Source organism: Camellia sinensis, chromosome 4 (genome assembly GCF_055761805.1).
Source record: "Camellia sinensis isolate YWXY chromosome 4, ASM5576180v1, whole genome shotgun sequence".
In the NCBI taxonomy this organism is placed as follows: domain Eukaryota; kingdom Viridiplantae; phylum Streptophyta; class Magnoliopsida; order Ericales; family Theaceae; genus Camellia; species Camellia sinensis.
Window position 1 is genome coordinate 36,860,774 of NC_138964.1, and position 18,407 is coordinate 36,879,180.

The window sequence follows — 18,407 nt, forward strand, 5'->3', positions numbered from 1 at the left end:
GACCGGCCCTAAGGCACCAAATGCCACTCTAACAAGACACGGCAAGATGATATGCTAGCATGCAAATTTCAGAAGCTAAACATGACCCGAAACAGCCCCGAATCATGGCAAAATGGCACCCGATGCATGACATGCGACCCGAAATGCAAAATTAGGCATACGCAATGGCCTACAGCTATACAAAGCATACATTATTTGATCATGACATGTGAAGACAGATTCAAGGCAGCCCCAAAACAAGAATGTTTTCAGTTTTAAGCAGGGCCAAACAGCAAACACAAGTAGGGGAAAACTAGCATGCAAAAATGGCCCCGAAAGCAAGCTAATGAAGCAAGTCACACCTGCAGGCCTCAAACAGCCGAGGGTCCTTCAACAATGTTTAAGAGGGACCCAAAACATGACATTTTACAGAACTGTAAAAACCCCAAAAACAAACATAGGTATGGCTAAGCTATTATGCAAAAATTGGACCGAAAAATGGACAAAGAAGCAAGTGGTAGATGCAAAGCCCAAATAGAAAAAGACTCTTCTACAACACTGAAGAGGGGCCAAGAATATGACTATTTACAGTTTATGGAAGCCCCAAAAACAGTATATAAATACACTCAAAATGTCATGCAAGATGAGGCTAAAAAGGGGCTATAACACAAAGTATACAAAATATTCAACAAACAGCCAAAGACCCTTAATGAAACATGAAGAATGGATCAAAATGAGGCTTTTTTGAGTTCGGACCTCAGTCCAAAAACAGCAACATCAGGGGCTGCTAAGGCATGCAAAAATGGGACCAAAAAGAGAATATAAAGGCAAGTATAACATGGAGGTCCCAAACAGTGTTGAGCCCTTCTTCAATGTTGAAGAGGGGCTCAAAATAAGCCTATTTACAGTTTACATCATGCTCCAAAACAGATCACGTATAGGCCAAGAATAACATGCAAGATAATGGCATTTAAGAGGGGTAATGAAGCAAGTGCAAGCTACTGTCCTCAAACAGCAAGAGGTCCTCAATCAAACATGAAGAGGACCTCAAAATATGATGATTTACAGTTTGGGTCGGAGCCCAAAAATGCAAGCAACTATGGCTTAGATATGAAGCAAGAAAAGACTAGAAAAGGGAAGAGGAGAACTCACCCTTGAAGACCAGCAAACCAGCACCTCTTGGACCAAGTTTAAGTGCTCCTAAGCTCTGAAGAACAGCCTCAAGTTGCTGCAATGGAGTAAGGATGCCTTGTGCTATGAGTTGATGAAGAAATGGGCCAAGAACAAGAGTGTTTGATGGTTGAATGGGAGAGATACAAAGGGTGAGAATGTATGTATCTCTCTGGAATTTTCAGAACCTTACACTTTGAGAGGGAGGTTCTCCTTTATAGGCAAAACAAAGTGTAAAGCTTCTTGAGGAAGCTTAACAAGGGTGCATATCCTCCATACACGTGTATGGAGGATCCAGTCTGTGCCCTCCAGCTGGCACAGCTGGCATCTACTCAATCTGTAGAAAACTACGGAAGGTCGTCGGCCAGCAAAAATGGCCGGTCAGCACAATAAATTGCCGGTCGGCACAATAAATTGTCGGCCTGATAAATAGATTGCCGATAGGTGCTGCCAAGGTCAAAAAATGGCCGGTGGGTGTCTAGATTGAAGCCCCGGAAGTTAGCTTTCCAATGGCGCAAACCTTGCATTAAAATTCGTTCTGTGCAAAAAGTTATGCCCTTTTTGGTGAAGCCGCGCAGATTCGGTCCAAACGGGATGATGCCCAACTTCAGCTGCTCATATCTCCCCCACCCGGACTTGGCTTTAAGAGATTGTTGAGTGCAAAATGAATCCCCGGAAGTAAGCTTTCCGACGGTGGTGGCCCCATAGCTAAACTCCAAGTGTACAGACAGATAAGCCCGATTTAGCGAGGGCTACTCGACTTGCTTCTACCCGGATTCATGCCGAACTTCTCCCAAACTAATTTTCTCCTCTCCTTTCCTCTCTTCTTCAACTCCAAACCCCTAAACAAAGTGTTTTGAAGGATTTGCCTCTCTCCTTTCCGAAGAAACTGAACATTTGCCCTGCACACCTTTCTCCACCCAGTAAACCATCAGTGACGCCCAAGTCTTAAGGGCGGTCAAAAATGGGGTGTCTACAGTTGCCCCTCTTTGACAGAACTCATGAGTCATGAAACGACGTGAGTGAATGTCAAAGCCCAGAGACGACCCATTTTTGATGAGGCCGAAGACTTGGACAAACAAACAAAAGACAAATGAATGAATGGTTGTGCCCGCGGGCTGCCTACGTATCCCTTTGCAAGGAATCAAACCAGCGTAGTTCAGGGGCAGGATGCAAATGATATGCAGGAAGACTTTGATAATTGGACTTATACGCTACGCGAAGCCGGTTTGAACATTGGACTTATATGCTACGCAAAGCCGGTTTGATAAAACAATGCAAGTGGAATGTGCGTGACAACGCAAGTGAAGAGGTGTGCATGACAATGCAACCTAAGATGAATTCCAAACATACTGAAATCGTGTGGGGAAATGGGACAGGGAGAAACATAGGGACATATCCCGATGTTTCGGAATGGTGTGAGCATTGGAACGTATTCCGAACGCTTTTAACTGAAAAGGGAGAAACATAGGGACGTATCCCGAGGATTAGGGACGCATCCCAAGGATTAGGGACGTATCCCAAAGGTTAGGGACGTATCCCAAGGGTTAGGGACGTATCCCAAGGATTAGGGACGTATCCCAAAGAATTAGGGACGTATCCCAAAGGTTAGGGACGTATCCCAAGGATTAGGGACGTATCCCAAAGAATTAGGGACGTATCCCAAAGGATAGGGACGTATCCCAAGGATTAGGGACGTATCCCAAAGGTTAGGGACGTATCCCAAGGATTAGGGACGTATCCCAAAGGTTAGGGACGTATCCCAAGGATTAGGGACGTATCCCAAAGAATTAGGGACGTATCCCAAAGGTTAGGGACGTATCCCAAAGGTTTCGACAAAGGAGAAGAAACATAGGGACGTATCCCGGTGTTTCGGAAAAGGGAGAGAAACATAAGGACGTATCCCAGTGTCTCGGAAAAGGAGGAGTGAAATGTAGGGACGTATCCCGGTGTTTCAAAAAGAGAGAGAAACGTAGGGACGTATCCCGGTGTTTCGGAAAGAGAGGAGAAACATAGGGACGTATCCCGGTGTTTCGGAAAGAGAGAGAAACGTAGGGACGTATCCCGGTGTTTCGGAAAGAGAGGAGAAACATAGGGACGTATCCCGGTGTTTCGGAAAGAGAGAGAAACGTAGGGACGTATCCCGGTGTTTCGGAAAGAGAGAGAAACGTAGGGACGTATTCCGGTGTTTCGGAAAGAGAGGAGAAACATAGGGACGTATCCCGGTGTTTCAGAAAGGAAAGAGAAACATAGGGACGTATCCCGGAGTTTCGGAAAAAGAGAAAGAAACATAGGGACGTATCCCGGAGTTTCCGAAAAGAAAGAGAAACATAGGGACGTATCCCAGTGTTTCCGAATAAGAGAGCGTGCATAACAATGCAAGTGGAAAGTGCGTGACAACGCAAGTGAAAAGGTGCATGACAATGCAAATGTAATGTGCATAACAATGCAGGTGTAACGGTGCATAACAATGCTAGATAGATGTGCATAACAATGCGACGAATGTGCAACTTCAAAAGCGCATTTGGAACAAAATGCCGAATAAGGAAATACAAGCCTTAACGAGACCAAATCCAAACGCGACCTCCGATTTACCTCTCAGAAGGGTCACAATATATATTTCAAAAGGATACACCTCGTGCATGCCGACTGACGATGAGCTACGCATCGAAGACATGAATTGAAAATTCCGCAGAAACAATTTGAGCTGAAAGTGGGTTACTCTTGCTTATACTTCCAAAGCACAGTTACTACCTTTCTTTCCTGGCAAGGACTGGTTTTCTGAGGGAGCACTTTGATTGCCATTCTGGCTTGAAGCAGACCTGATCTTGAGCTTGAGGTAAGGGCACACCCATACTTCGGAGTAGTGACAAGGCCTGAAGAGGTACATCCGGAGTACAATCACAGAATTTACTGAAGGTGAAACACACTCAGATGCTTCGATTTTCCCTCTTTTCTTTTGCTTTACAGTCCGGAACCCATGTAGCTTCAAATAGGTCCTGGTTTTACTGTTCTCACATGACCTGGGTTGAACCTTGCGATTTTATGAAAGAACGAATCTTGTTTTGCACAAACGTGAAGAATGGCATAGCACTCTAAGCATAAAACAATTTTATTTTTGAAATTAAGAAAAGAGTTCTTAACTGGGTATTGAGCCTATGACTGAACACAGCAAAACGACTCAACAAGGAAATAAAAGGCAAACAACCTAAACACATCAAGACACGCTCGGAACGACTCAAAGCAAGAATCGAGACAAACAAAACAAAAGACACGATACACAGACGTGCACAGGGAGCCTGTTTCACCGGGTATTGTTTCCCACCCTTTCTCATTTGTGATCCTCACATCACTCGGCCCTCAAGCTCTATTTTTCTGAAAAAGCCCTTTTCTCACTTTTTCTCTCATCGCACATCTCTCTATTCTTCAATCTCTCATTTTTCAACCCCTCCCCTGGGTGGTTGATGGATAAACTGGAAATTGTGGGCTCTTGCCGCTGGTATTCTACCAGATTCTCAATCTTGTTCACAACAGTGAGCTTCTCCCATAGAGGGGCTGCGCTACAACTGGGCGTGTAGTAAATTTGCAACTGACATCGGTTGACGGTGCTCTGTTAGGGAGTTTGGACGTGATCAGATTTGTCCAGATGAGGAAGTGGAATATCATGATCCATTCCAACTCGTGCTTCGCACTTGGCTCGATACCTCGTTGCTTGGAGGATGAGAGAGCTTTTCGGCCCTTTTGCTGTTGACTTCAGTTATGCCCTTTTTGGCAGGTAGGGTGCCCTTCTTAGCGAGTAGTTGATGACGGGGGAAAGACAGAACACCTGACTCAACTGTGCCCCTAGTTCATCATTTTGACCATTTTTTTTTGTTTTCTACGAAAACAATTTTGACCAATATGAGAGTTAGATTAACACACTTGTTCGATTTTTGATTTGAAATCATGCAAGTCAGGCTATGAGCACAGAAAATTTTCCTATTTTAGGTCCAAGAAATGGTCCAGTTTTTGGAAAAGATGGAACAATTTTCGAGAAAAATTAGTCAACTTCAGTAAAAATTCTCAAAAACTATTTTTGCAAACGGCCAATGCTTAACAAGCACGGAACCTACTCTTGAGACGCACAATCTCGGATTTGGAGGAAAATTGCCCCTTGCTTGAAGAGAGCTGCATGGCAACGGAAAGTTGCCCCTTGTTTGAACGGCACCGCAGTGCATTGAATGGCAACGGAAAGTTGCCCCTTGTGTGAATGGCACCGCAGCGCATTATAATCAGTCCTCGAAGCGATGATTGCAACCGAACTCTTGGATACAGAGAAGGCAAAGATTATCAGAACCATTACATGGACATGATCGAATTTGAAGTGTTTTAGGGCTGGACTTCAGAATGAAGTTGCCTACGTATCCCAAGGATGGGAATCAAGCCTTACGTAGTTCGGGGTTAAGGTACACTCGGGTATTTAACCTCTCCTTTTTAGGCTCTAACTTTTGCCAAGGCGCCCGATGCGGGTTTTCGACCTTGCGAGCTTCGTTTTTCTTTTCTTTTCATTTCTTTTCTTTTCATTTCTTTTCATTTCATTTCCTTTTTTTTTTATTTTCTTTTTTGTTCTTTTCTTTGCATTTTTTTTTTTTTTGTATTTTTCTCTTGCTCTAACTTTTGCCTGGGTCGCCCTTCCGGGTTTTCGGCCCAGCGAGCCTCTCAAAGGGTAAAAGCGTAATTTGGTCCATGCCAAATGGTTGTAGGATTTTGAAGCCATCCGTATCCAGGAGAGTGGTTGTTGATTTGCAAGAGGACTCATCTTCGGCTCTTCGAGCACGTCTGACATCTTTGCCCCTAGTTTGAAGGGTACTTCTGTTCTAGCTTTGCAAGCTTCTTCTGATGAGGTCTAATCTTCTTGATCTAACTTTCTTGCCTCTTGTCCGAGGGCTGCTTCGAATCTGGCCACACAGGCCTCATATGGCGGTTGACCATTGGACATTCTGAATTTAAGTCCGAGGTTTGAAAACAAATGGACAGAATCTTGAGGCTGAGAGCGATCCTCGGCTGCACAATCTCAAGGGCGATTCCACACAAGTCTTCACAGGACTGCGCAAAACATTTTTCGAAAGTTTTTAAGAAAGCGACAAATCGCTCGCGCTGAAGACAGTGTGGGACCAATCTGGATCAAGCCATGATCCTTCTCAGTACTCACATTAACAAACATGATCTCATTCATTAAGGGCTTAGCACGCCTCTCTTTCCGTCAGTTTGATCAAATTTTGCAAAATCTGAGGAATTCCTTCCTCTTCATTTTTATCACCGTAGTGTTCAAAAAGGTTTTGAAAAGCTTAGGTCATTACAATGACTTCAAGGCACAGAAAAAGGCACAGCTTCTAGTCAAATATTGCCATCTCGTTTAGAATTTCTAGCGCAACTGGCACACGGTAGAAGCAAACACAAGAGTGTGAAAATCACTGCTGTTCATTCAAATCTGTTGGCACAACTGGCTCCCTAGCAGAAACAGACTCAAAAGGACAAACACAAAGCAAAATAGTGATATCCGAAGTAACACCCCCGGAATCACCCGACTTCTGTACAATAGGAATGACTCGATACAACGAGACAGACCCTTAATCAAAAAAGACTGACTTAAAACAAAGAGACAGACTTAAAACAAAACCACAAAACTGACTCAACACCCAAGTCAGAAGCTACAAAAACCAGCATTCGCAAATGCTCAAAACAGTGCGTGCCACACGCCACATCTGGAGTAAACTGAGTGCCGCTCACAGGTGGTTCATCCCCTGATCACATATTCGTACTATCCCCCGAGTTCAATGATCCAGTGGTGATAGACTTTACTGAGCTGGTGCGGCAATGACCTTGTTGTCAAACAAATCCTGTACATCATGGCGCAGACGAAAGCAGCTATCGGTCTCATGACCGGTTTGTTGGTGGTACGCACAGTACTTAGTCTGGTCATGCTTTGCAGGGATAGGATCGGGTAGGGGCCGTTGTTCCAACGGTTTTAGATGTCCTTTCCGGAGTAAGACCTCTAGAGCCTTTGACAAAGGCATATGAAGTGGAGTGAAGACCCTCTTGACTCGAGGTGGATATTTGGTTTTTTGTGAGCTACTTCCGGATGCACCGGTGAATGGGGTAACTGTTTTTGATGCAGTGGTGGTAACCATGTCTACTTCAGAAGATCTTGCACCTGCATCACCACTAGTGGTCGCATTCGAACTGCGGGAAAACGCCCTCCTAGGCTGCTCCTTCTCCTGGTCAATGAGGCCCTGCTTCATAGCATCCTCAATTTGTACCCCCATCTCATGTAAGTCTGAAAAGGTGGGGAAGGGAAGAACGATCATCTTCTGCATGAGCTTGGGCTGGAGATTGCGCACAATCATCCGAATCTGATCTTTGTCAGTGGGCCTAGTGGTCATCATCGAGGCCTTGGCCCTCCACCGGGTTACAAAATCGGAGAAACCCTCCTTTGGCTCCTGCCTAGTCGTCTCGAGATCACGAGTTGTAATCTCGATTTGTGTATTGTAGGAGTGTTGATCGATGAAAGCCTCGGCCATCTCATCCCAACTCCTCTTAACATCGTCTTCCAATTTTGCATACCAGATGGCCGCTACACCTGACAAGGTCCGGTCGAATAAAGAAAGCTTCTGTAGTCTAGTGAGGCCCATCGGCCTTAGTATGTCCGAAAACAGCCGCAAATGTACCATGGGATCCCCAGATCCATCAAAGCGGTCGATGTGCGGCATCTTAAATCTGTCCGGCAGCGTCACAGCCGAGTTTGTATACCCGTCTTCAATGTCAGGAATGGATTTCATGCCTTGAGCCTTCTTGAACAACCTTTCAAGCTTGCTCATCTTTAGTGCCGTTGGATCCATCTCTAACTCAAAAGGGGAGTCCGGTAGGTTGATGGGTGTCTTGGATAGCTGGGGTAGAACCGGGGGCGGAGCTGGCCTGACTGGAATATCCGTATCATCTTGGACGTGGGTTGCCTCCCCGAGTATGGGAACTCTTGGTGGGGGAGGAGCCTGGTGCGAAGTAGATACTCTAATTTGCTGCTCCAATCTGGCAATTGTCTCTGCCTGTTGGGTTATGGCCACAGCCTGTTGTTTGGCGAATTCCGCTTGACGGACAGCGTCTTGCTGCATGGCTTTCATGTTATCCTGGAGTTGGCGCACCATCTCTTCCAGACTCGACATATTGTTCTAATCTAACTGAGCAACCGGTATATCTGTGTCGGTAGTAGGCTTGGAAATCTCAGCCCGACTGCTCAAAGATCACTGACCTGGTAGCTGTTGTACAGGTTGTCTGTGCTTGACTAGCCTTCTCTGGCCCTGATTACCCTTGAACTGAGTCTCCTGACCTTGCAAAAGAAAAAAACAGACAGCATCTCAGCTCAATTTCACTGGAACGGATTTGATCATACTAGGATGACTGTACTCAATACTGATCACTGTTTCCCAAATATCTGCCTATAAACTGATACCCTCGGGTAAAACTGATTCCCCAAATGCTGATGCTGACGCCAACAGGCCTGATACCCAGACTTGCAAACTGGTATATGCGTTCCTGTAGAGATACACTCTAAAAGCACATAGCAAGTAAGAGAGAGCCAAAACGCCCCTATGTTGGGGTAGGGTTTCCCTGTCCTATTATGTCAGGAACTAGGGTTTCACTACGCACACAGCGGTTTCACACAACCTATAATCGGGTAAGCAACCTGTCCTAGCTTGGAATGGTCACTATGGATTCCGAATATGCACTAGGTCGAATGGTCAAAAGAGTGCCCCGGTAAAAACCAGGGTTTGTGTTCCCATACTGTCAGAGCCCATAACCGGTCAGCCTTATGGTCATGTCTTGACAAGACAAGCCTCCGGCAAACCGTTCAGGAATGGCAGATGGCAAACACGGTGTCCTAGGCGCACCAATGCACATACAATGCAAAGAAACACATAAGTGCAGTCAAAACAAGATATCATGAGTTCGAGTCAAGCTCTCTAATTAATCCCCAGCGGAGTCGCCAGAAACTGTAACACGCGCCCGCGGAGGGACTCGCTACGCTACAGTTTGGACTCGATTTGTGTCACGGTTCTTAATCTGAACCAAAGAGTCCAAATCTGGCAAATCGTTTTGAGAAACAGATTTTTGAAAAAGTAGTGCCAAACATGGACTGCTTTGCCAGATACAGAGTCGCCACCTAAATATTTTTTATGGGAGAATTTAGGAAACCCTGACTCGGTGCCGAAGGCCACATGTCCGTCATCACCAGAGTTGTCTCGGCTCGGGAGCTTGGGTACGATCGGGGAAGGTCAGCTATGAGCACCCCCTTTCGCCCGGTCCGAAGACCGGCCTCTACTAACCGTGATATCCGTTTTTGAAAACTTTATGTGTTCTTAAACCAATTGTTAGCCTAGAATTACTATGTTATGCGCGCAGCAAACAAGTATAGACCAAATCGCCCAAATTGGAACAAAACATTTCATGTTTGTTTTGAAAATGGTTTGCTACTCGCAAGTAGGCTAAAATGCAGATTTTGCCACCCTCAAGTGGGCTTTTAGAAAAGATGATTTTGCCACTATCTAGTGGGCTTAAAACTCACAGTTTTAATGCATTATTCCAATTTAGGTAATTCAACCTCCATCCACAGGCATTCAAGCAGTTATATCACATAAGCAGCTAGCCTCATGGTAATCATACTGTCATGGCAACACTCACACGCATGCGATATGCTAAAGCATAAAAGCTTACCTAGTACTCCGAGCCAAAACAGAAACTAGTCAGTAATCATATGCATGATCCTAGTTCATTTAAAAATGGCTAATGCAACACATGCAAAGATGCAATCTAAACAGGCTCGGCTATCCTAAAGATGGCATGTGAAATGCTGCAACTAACAAGTTCTCAACTTGGAATTGAAATACACACTACAACAAGTTGGGTCTTGAATGACGAAATTTTTTTGTCTCTAAAGAGCTAATTTCGTCACTATAGATATTTGTGAGGAAATATTTTCGTCACCGGTTTCGTCATTGAATGTTTGTCACTAAAAACCAACGTGACGAAAAATAATTTCGTCACCAATGAAATTACTTCAGTGACGAAATTTTTCGTCACCAATAAAACAACATTTTGTCACCAAAAATTCTCATTTTCGTCACCAAATAGTTATTCAGTACCATATTTATGACTTTAGTTGACGAATAAATTTGTTACGCATGTTGATCATTGATGAGGAAATAATTTCGTCACAATAAGATGTAAAGATGACGAAATTTTTCGTCTTCAAAAGTCATAATTTTTTGTCACCAATAAAAAAAAATTTTGTCGCAAAAAATTCTCATTTTCGTCACCAAATAATTGTTCAGTACCATATTGATAACTTTAGTTGACGAATAAATTTGTCACGCATGTTGATCATTGATGAGGAAATAATTGTCACAATAAGATGTAAAGGTGACGAAATTTTTTGTCTTCAAAAGTCATACATGGGTGACGAAATATATTTCGTCATAAATATATATACACGTGACAAAATTTTTAGTCACCAAACAACAAAATAAATAAAAACTTTCATATATAAACTACAATAAATTTTGTCACAAATTTTTTTTATTAGTGACGAATAATCACTTTGTCATAATAAGAAGTACAAATGACGAAAAAATTCGTCACTAAAGTTGTTCCATATTTTATATTCAATTTAAGTTATTATTTCACAAATATCTCTGCTCAGATCCCAGTAGCCTTTTAATTGTACTAAGAAATCCACTAGCTATTATACACCACTCCACACAAAAATTCACTAAACCATTATATTATAAATCAAAATGTATCCATCAAACAATTTTAATAATAATCCATTATGTATAACAAAAAAATCATCAAAGCAAATCCCAAAATGAACTAATGTGGTGTCCACAAAAAAAATCAACACTCAATCTTGATTTGCAACTACAACTAAGTATCAGTTCAGGAAATAAATAAATAATTCAACACTTGATCTTGATTTGCAAATATGCTTCCAAACGTCATCAAAAACCAATCTGCAAAGAAAATAAATAAGGAAGACATTAATATATTATTAATTACATCTAAAATCATATTTAAATAATTTTATTTTATAAACCAATTTAATAGAAATGCATATAACAATCCAAAACTTCAAAGAGTTGAAGTAATCCTTAATGATAAGCAACACAGATAACATAAAATGACAAAAGATTGCAAGAATACCATGTATCACTAGCACTAATGCCAACAAGAACCAAAGAGAATCACATGACGTGTTCACAACCTAATCAATCCATAGTTTTCTGTGCAGTGCATTAACCACAATGTGGAGACTGTTCTAGACCTATCTGGTATGACAATCTTCATTACATAAAGATCATAATCGAAAAGAATTTAAGTTCAATTATCATATTATATAATTAGTAGTCTCTACTTCAGAGGTTCTGACACACATTATTGCTCATTTTTTTCTTTTATAGATGATATGCCAAGATTAGTTCAAGGTGACTCTGCAAGAGTTGTTCAAATTTTTGCAAACCTAATTAGCAATTCTATCAAGTTTACTACGTGTAAGTGCAACTGTCACACTGCCTGATTTGTAAGCTCAATGTTTTTGTGTTTCGATAAATCAATTTGCAATGCAGCTTAAACAGTGAATGAAACTAAGAGACAAGAGGGAAAAAAAAAGGTCCAAGTAATTTTTTTTATCAAAGTTAACATACAGATAAGAATAGAAAAGAGGAATACATAAGCAAAAGTGCTCTTTCAATTAACTGCCTATAAGTCTATCTCAATGCCAAAAAAACTAGATTCCTCTAATGATCTCCAACAAAGTTTTGAATTGATATGGGTTTTTCTAATACATATTTGCTTCTTATTTTCTACGAGGCTTCTCATCATCATTCTGTTTCCTCTACCTAATTCATTTTTATCAAAATTTTATGATTTTATTTCTATGTAAGAGGCATAACTGATTTTATAATTTGACATCTGGATGACAGCTTAAAAGAATGTACCCCAATCAACAGTTCATAATTAGGGCATTCAGGCTAATGAAAGACTCATAAAGCCGAAGGTTTTGATGTTGGAATCTCTCAGATCATTACTTCATTACACATTGCTAAATTCCAAGTAACATAATCTAGTTTGTCAATGATTAATATTTTGAATCATCCAAACTTCATTAAAGGAGGATTGTAACACAATTTAAAGCATCAAAAAAAAAAAAAAAAAAAAAGAAAAAGCACAAGTTCATTCATTTACAAGAGAATTAATTTTCTTTAGAAAATAAAGGTAAAACCAGCAGGATTTAATTTTCCAAGTGGCTTACAGCTGGCTACATTGTTCTGCGAGGATGGTGTGAGAATCCAAACACTTCTAGCAACGGCAGGAAGTTTCATCTCAATCCAAAGGAATCATGGAGTACACATAAAACAATTTTGAAGCAATATGTAAACCACGCAAAGAGATCCTGCAAAAAAGAAAACAAAGTGATTCTTTGGTTTGAAGTAGATGACACTGGCTGTGGTATGTACCTCAGAGCTATGTAATGGACTCTTAACTACCTACAACATAATACATTCAATTTCAAAAAAAAAAAAAAATTCTTGATTAACCTCTCTCCTTTATTTTCTTATTGTAGGAATCGATCCAAGCAAATGGGAGTCTGTTTTTGAAAGCTTTGAGCAAGCTGATCCCTCAACAACTCACACGTAAGCAGATTTCCAAGCTGTACATCCTCCACTGGTTAAATTTATTAATAAGAATCCATTATTGAGTAAATGTGAAGTCTATTGTGCTGTTACAATTATTGTTTATATGCTATAATAAACTCTATAATGAATTTCTTGAACTCTTTTTCCATTTTCAGGCATGGTGGCACTGGCCTTGGCCTTGGCCTATGCATTGTGCGAACCTTGGTGAGTAAAAGAATTTTCCCTGGTATAAAATTTTTTTGTCACGAAAACCGAAACACTAGAACTAGAACAAAACAAAATCTCAATCAGGTTGACACATGTGACATTTGGGTTGACTCATAATTCATCTTATTTGAAATGTAACTAAAAAATGCCACTTATTATTTTCTGTATTTTGCACACCACCTCTTTGTGGATCTCCTTATTCTATCTTACAATGTGAGGTGCTAACAGGTGAACAAGATGGGTGGAGAAATCAAAGTGGTAAAGAAGAATGGCCCGGGCACTCTAATGCGATTATACTTGCTTCTCGGTACATCAGCAGATACTGCAGGAAAGCATTGTCAACTAAAATTTACTGAACATAGCTTGATGGTAAGTTACTTCATTCTGACATGTAAATATTTTTTACCAAGAACCCTTGATCTCCTAGTGAGGTGCAAAGATTCTAGCCAACGAAAATAAGGGAAATTATTGATAACATGTAATCTAGTACACAGAGTCCAAAATTGTTTTCTGCAATACTTTTGCTGCAAACAGTTCTTGGATCTAGACAATGAAATCTAAAGATCACAAGATTTATGTAGTACTCTCTTCGCTTTTCCCTCTTTACCTTCCTCCCTCTGCGTAGAATACATGGCCATGAATAGGTAGGACAAACTTCATACTGGAGTCTAAAAGCTGATATGAAATTCAGCTGAAATAATTTTTTATTCAAACTCATGTGTGAAAGATTTTGACAGCAATGATTGATATGTTCAAAATTGGAATGCAGGTCCTACTTGCACTGAATGGTAAAATGGGTAGATTGAAAATGTCTCAGTGGTTATAGAAAAACGAAGTGCTTACCTGGGAAGCATCTGAATGGAATGAGCTGACTCAAATTCTTCAGGAACGCTTTAAAGCCAAAAGTAATGCACAATGTTCACCTACAGAATGCTCAAAAGCCGAATCATTAAATAAGCAAGAAGTGAAGGATTCAGTGTTCATCATAGTTGTTGACATAGGCCTACTTGACTTGAACACGGATATATGGAAGGAACAGTTAAATTTCCTTGATAAATACTGCGGGAAAGCAAAGTTTGCATGGATACTAAACCATGACACCTCCAACACCATTAAGATGGAGCTTCGTAGTAAAGGGCATCTATTGATGGTTAATAGACCACTATACAAGGCAAAAATGATTCAAATTTTGGAAGCTGCAATAAAGGAGAGAAATCTTGAGCTGCAAAAGAAAACTAATGCCTTCAAATCTATGACAGCAGAAGGTGATTTGCATGAATGTCTCGAATTAGATCCCATTCAGTATGATGCAGCCAGTTCTGATGATTTTGATAAGTCCGAAATGGGAAGTTCTAAGTCAGAAAACTAATGCTTTCAATCGTCCTCTGTTGGTCAAATATAAAACTACTCTTCAGTATATCATTTAAAACAACTACAAGAAGATAAAAATAACTCCGTATTCGTATAAATTAATTGAGGTATTAATTAAATAAAAGAAAAGAGATGTACATTCTGCTAGCTGCGATTGCCGCTGATAAACATTGGAACAAAACTAATAACAAAGCGGAGCTCCTGCAGCACTGACAACTATGGTAGAATTTGTGCAAAAAGTTGACCTTAAGTAAATTGAATTTCAAGTTTCATAAGCAATACCTTATGTGGAAGATTGGAGTAAAGTAAAACAAATGAGAAAATTGGAAGAATGTAGAAAAAAACCCTCCTATCAAGAAAAACCCCAATCTGCAACAAATATGTTACATCAAGTTAGAAAGGAGGAAATGTACTTTAACTCAAGTTGGACAATTTCAAAGAGATCCAAATTCTAAACCACATGTATGCTGCATAGAGTTTTAACCAGATGTCACTACATCAAAAGATCTGCAAATTATTATTACACTAAAACATGAATAGTTTAAGAAAAAGAAAAGCCTCGCTAGCTATTTATGCAAACAAAAACCAACTCAGAGAAGCATTTAACATTAAAGATTTTTAAATAAGTTCTTATGCTTATAAAACATGTAATATGATTAGCAGGCGAAATGACCATCAATACTTTACTGAGCTCGAAAGAAAAAACATTTCTCGGGGCCACTTTTCTAGTAAGATATAATACCCACTACACTGCACTCCAGAGTTGTTAACCATGACAATAGAGAAGAATCTGAAAAATGTAGACATCCAATCTAAGAAGCAAGCATATCTCATCACACTGTGACTGAACAACTAGCACATACACAAGAATGAGATGCCTAGCAAGGCAAGAAACAGCTTTTTAAATCAATTTCTAGACTCACCAAAAAGAGAGGATATGAAGCAAGCAACGAGCGGGAAAGTGCTGAAGTGAAGTACCAATAAAATGGGATGTGTCTAGGGAGTAAATATTGAGGAACAAATAAAATATGAATTTCACAAGATACTCTAGTTATGTCAAGGGTGTATTTTGACTAGAGTTTTGAGGAATTTATGACATAAAAAGTATAATAGAAATCTGCACCATTCAAGAATCAAAAGATCAAATAGATTAAGAAATAAAATATAGAGGTGCATATTACAACAAGATCAAACCCAAGCCAAACACCACAAATAAAAACAACCAACGGCTATCAGCAGCCACACCCAGAAACAGAGTATCACAGCCATCTATAATACTTGTGTTTACTCTTTGTTGTTGAAAATGAATAAATAAATAAACGATAATGACTAGTGCTGTTTACTCCATCTAATAGAATTATAATTTCGCCCATGTACTAATTAAAAGTAAAAACTAATTAATGCCTAAGATAAAAACTTGCTTATAGATGACATTTTATCTTTAAAAATCTTTATTGATGAGCATTTCATCTTTAAAAACAAATAAAGATTAGCATTTCATGCAAAGGTTTTGAAGGGTTGGGTTTTTTTTGGAGCAAGTTTGTTTCTGCCTAGAAAAATTATTTATAAAAAGAAAATTTGATAGCTCTGTCAGCAAAATTGGTGAATATGGATGTTTTTTATGTTGAAATAATTTCCAGTGAAACCATCAAACCATCTTCACCAACACCTTCCCACCTAAAAACATTGGTTCTCCTATAGCTTCATCCGACTCCCGAAATAACTTTTTTTTAAATGTCAATTTGCAGTGCAAGATTTCTCCTTTACTTCGGTCCTTTGCTGCCTTAAATTCAGCTAGCAGATCCCCAATGTATTTGTTATCATCCAACCCAATATACTCCTTTATATGACATCAAAATGCATATTATTATGAAAACAAAAGCAAATATATATATATATATATATATATATATATTTTTTTAGGAACTCAGGTAAAACAAATACCATTTCCAATTTCAGGTGATTTAGAACCAGCAACAACCTTCCGACACTCAAACAGACTGAAGCTAGAATATGCCGACAATTTAATAATCCCTGCAAGCTCCTGAAGTAGTAATGCTGTTAAACAATACTCATAAACCACAAGAAAAAATCAATAAAGAACAAAAAGAAGATGCATACTGAAATGTTATAGAAGAGAACAAGAACACAGTAACTATCTACCATTTGAACCCAAAAAGTGTCAATTTTTATAAGTAAATCCATAACTGTTCAAAGCCAAGCACATATGGTTCAAATATCTCAAATGTCAAATCAAAATTTTAGAACACAGGGGGACCAATAACGACATGTATACAGTCAGTGGACTACCACATAACAAATATAGCAACCAAGGAGGCCATTAAAATTACAAAAGCATGTAATACAAACAATATGTATTTTAACAAGTCAAACTTATACAAAATAATCTAAAACTAACACTGTAAAAGAAAATAACTAATCAGGCATAATAAACTCAAATTTTGTATGGGTAGAAGGAATATCTGAAATAACTTACTTCCTACTATCATTTAGACGACTACTAGATCAAATGCATCACATGCAGAGAATGCAGCAATTGGTGGTGACGCCCTTGAGCTTCTTGAAACGAGCAATGATCTTGTCGAAATGTAGAGTCTCTTGACGCCCAGCTCCTTTCACAACATACATCATTAAAAAGCTCCCAAACTAGATAGATAGTAAAGAATTTTCAGAGAGGACTTTCGTCGAACAGGTTTGGTGCACAATGTGACTGATACAACCAAATCAATCAACAATCAGATACCCAATTACACACATATACAGACTTCGAATTTCAATTTCCGCCATTAGGGTTTGGAAATCGAACAATCAGATACCTAATTACACACACACACACATATAGAAATCACTGAAGCTTTATATATATATATATATATAACTTTGAACATAGATTATGAACCAACAAAAATCGAACACAGATTTGGCCCCCATCGTTCATCTCGGTGGTTGTAGCAGCGGAGGAAGAGCCCTCACATCTCAGATCTACCATAAATCCAACAGATTTGAAGCCTTCATATCTCATATCGTCGTCGTCCGAGAATGGCACGATGATGGTGAAGACGGTGGTGGTGGTGGTGTGCGGTGGATGTGAGGGTGAAGACGGTGGCGGCCATGGAAGAGGAGTAAAGGGCAGGGAGACCGTCGTCGATCTGGTGTTTGGAGTTCTCGATACCCAAGGAGTTGGAGATTATTGGTGAAAAGCCCCAAAATTTGAGTTTATACAAAATTTGAGTTTATAACTAATCAGGCATAATAAACTTATACAAAATTTGAGTTTATACAAAATTTGAGTTTATAACTAATCAGGCATAATAAACTTATACAAAATTCTCACCAAAACTTTTAAAATTTTGACAATTTTGACATCATAAAAAAAAGTTAGTGGGAAAAATTTAGGTGACGAAACTTATTTTTTTTCTCACCTAAAAGTAAATATTTATTGACAGAAATAAATTTCGTCACCTATTATTTTATTTTTTTTATTATACGTGACAAAATTTATAATTCCTCATGGATTATTCTTATTTAGTAACGAAATTTGTTTTCTTCACTAATTTTTGTCACCATACCAAAACAGAGAATAAGAGAAAGAGACACCAAAAAAAGAGCAAAGAGAAATCATGTACCAAATCATCAAGCGAAGAAGATGTGGCGGTTACCGGCAAGGCTGCTACTGGCGGTGACGATCGACAAGACTAATAGAGGCGACGATGGGCGATCGGCGTGGTAGAGGAGCAAGAGGTAAGACAAATTAATACCCTATTTTGAGAGAGAGAGAGATGATAAACAGAAAAAAATGATAAAAAAAATTAATACCTTTTTTTTTTTATTGTCGCTCAATATATCAAAAATTTTCCACCAAAATTGGTGACAATATTATTTCCTCACCAAAAGATATCAGAAATATTAAAACGTTTTGGTGACGAAAATATA

The 18,407-nt window shown here is 39.6% G+C and overlaps 3 long non-coding RNA genes across 5 annotated transcripts; 2 read left to right on the forward strand and 1 right to left on the reverse strand.

The window, feature by feature from the left end:
* Positions 1-10,947: 10,947 nt before the first annotated feature.
* LOC145824563 (uncharacterized) lies at positions 10,948-17,649 on the reverse strand. Of its 3 annotated transcripts, XR_014366338.1 has the most exons (7): positions 16,951-17,649; positions 16,398-16,497; positions 14,736-14,822; positions 14,592-14,654; positions 13,926-14,005; positions 12,491-12,631; positions 10,948-11,192 (listed from the first exon to the last, which is right to left on the reverse strand). It is a non-coding gene; the product is annotated as an uncharacterized LOC145824563 (long non-coding RNA). The 3 variants fall into 3 exon arrangements; XR_014366339.1 differs by lacking the exon at positions 14,592-14,654 and having other exon boundaries at positions 16,951-17,648; XR_014366337.1 differs by lacking the exons at positions 14,592-14,654; positions 14,736-14,822; positions 16,398-16,497; positions 16,951-17,649 and having other exon boundaries at positions 13,926-14,422.
* On the forward strand, positions 11,458-12,633 carry LOC145824564 (uncharacterized). Its single transcript, XR_014366340.1, has 3 exons — positions 11,458-11,510; positions 11,640-11,729; positions 12,493-12,633. It is a non-coding gene; the product is annotated as an uncharacterized LOC145824564 (long non-coding RNA).
* Positions 13,049-13,968, forward strand: LOC145824565 (uncharacterized). Its single transcript, XR_014366341.1, has 3 exons — positions 13,049-13,079; positions 13,311-13,451; positions 13,852-13,968. It is a non-coding gene; the product is annotated as an uncharacterized LOC145824565 (long non-coding RNA).
* Positions 17,650-18,407: the final 758 nt, after the last annotated feature.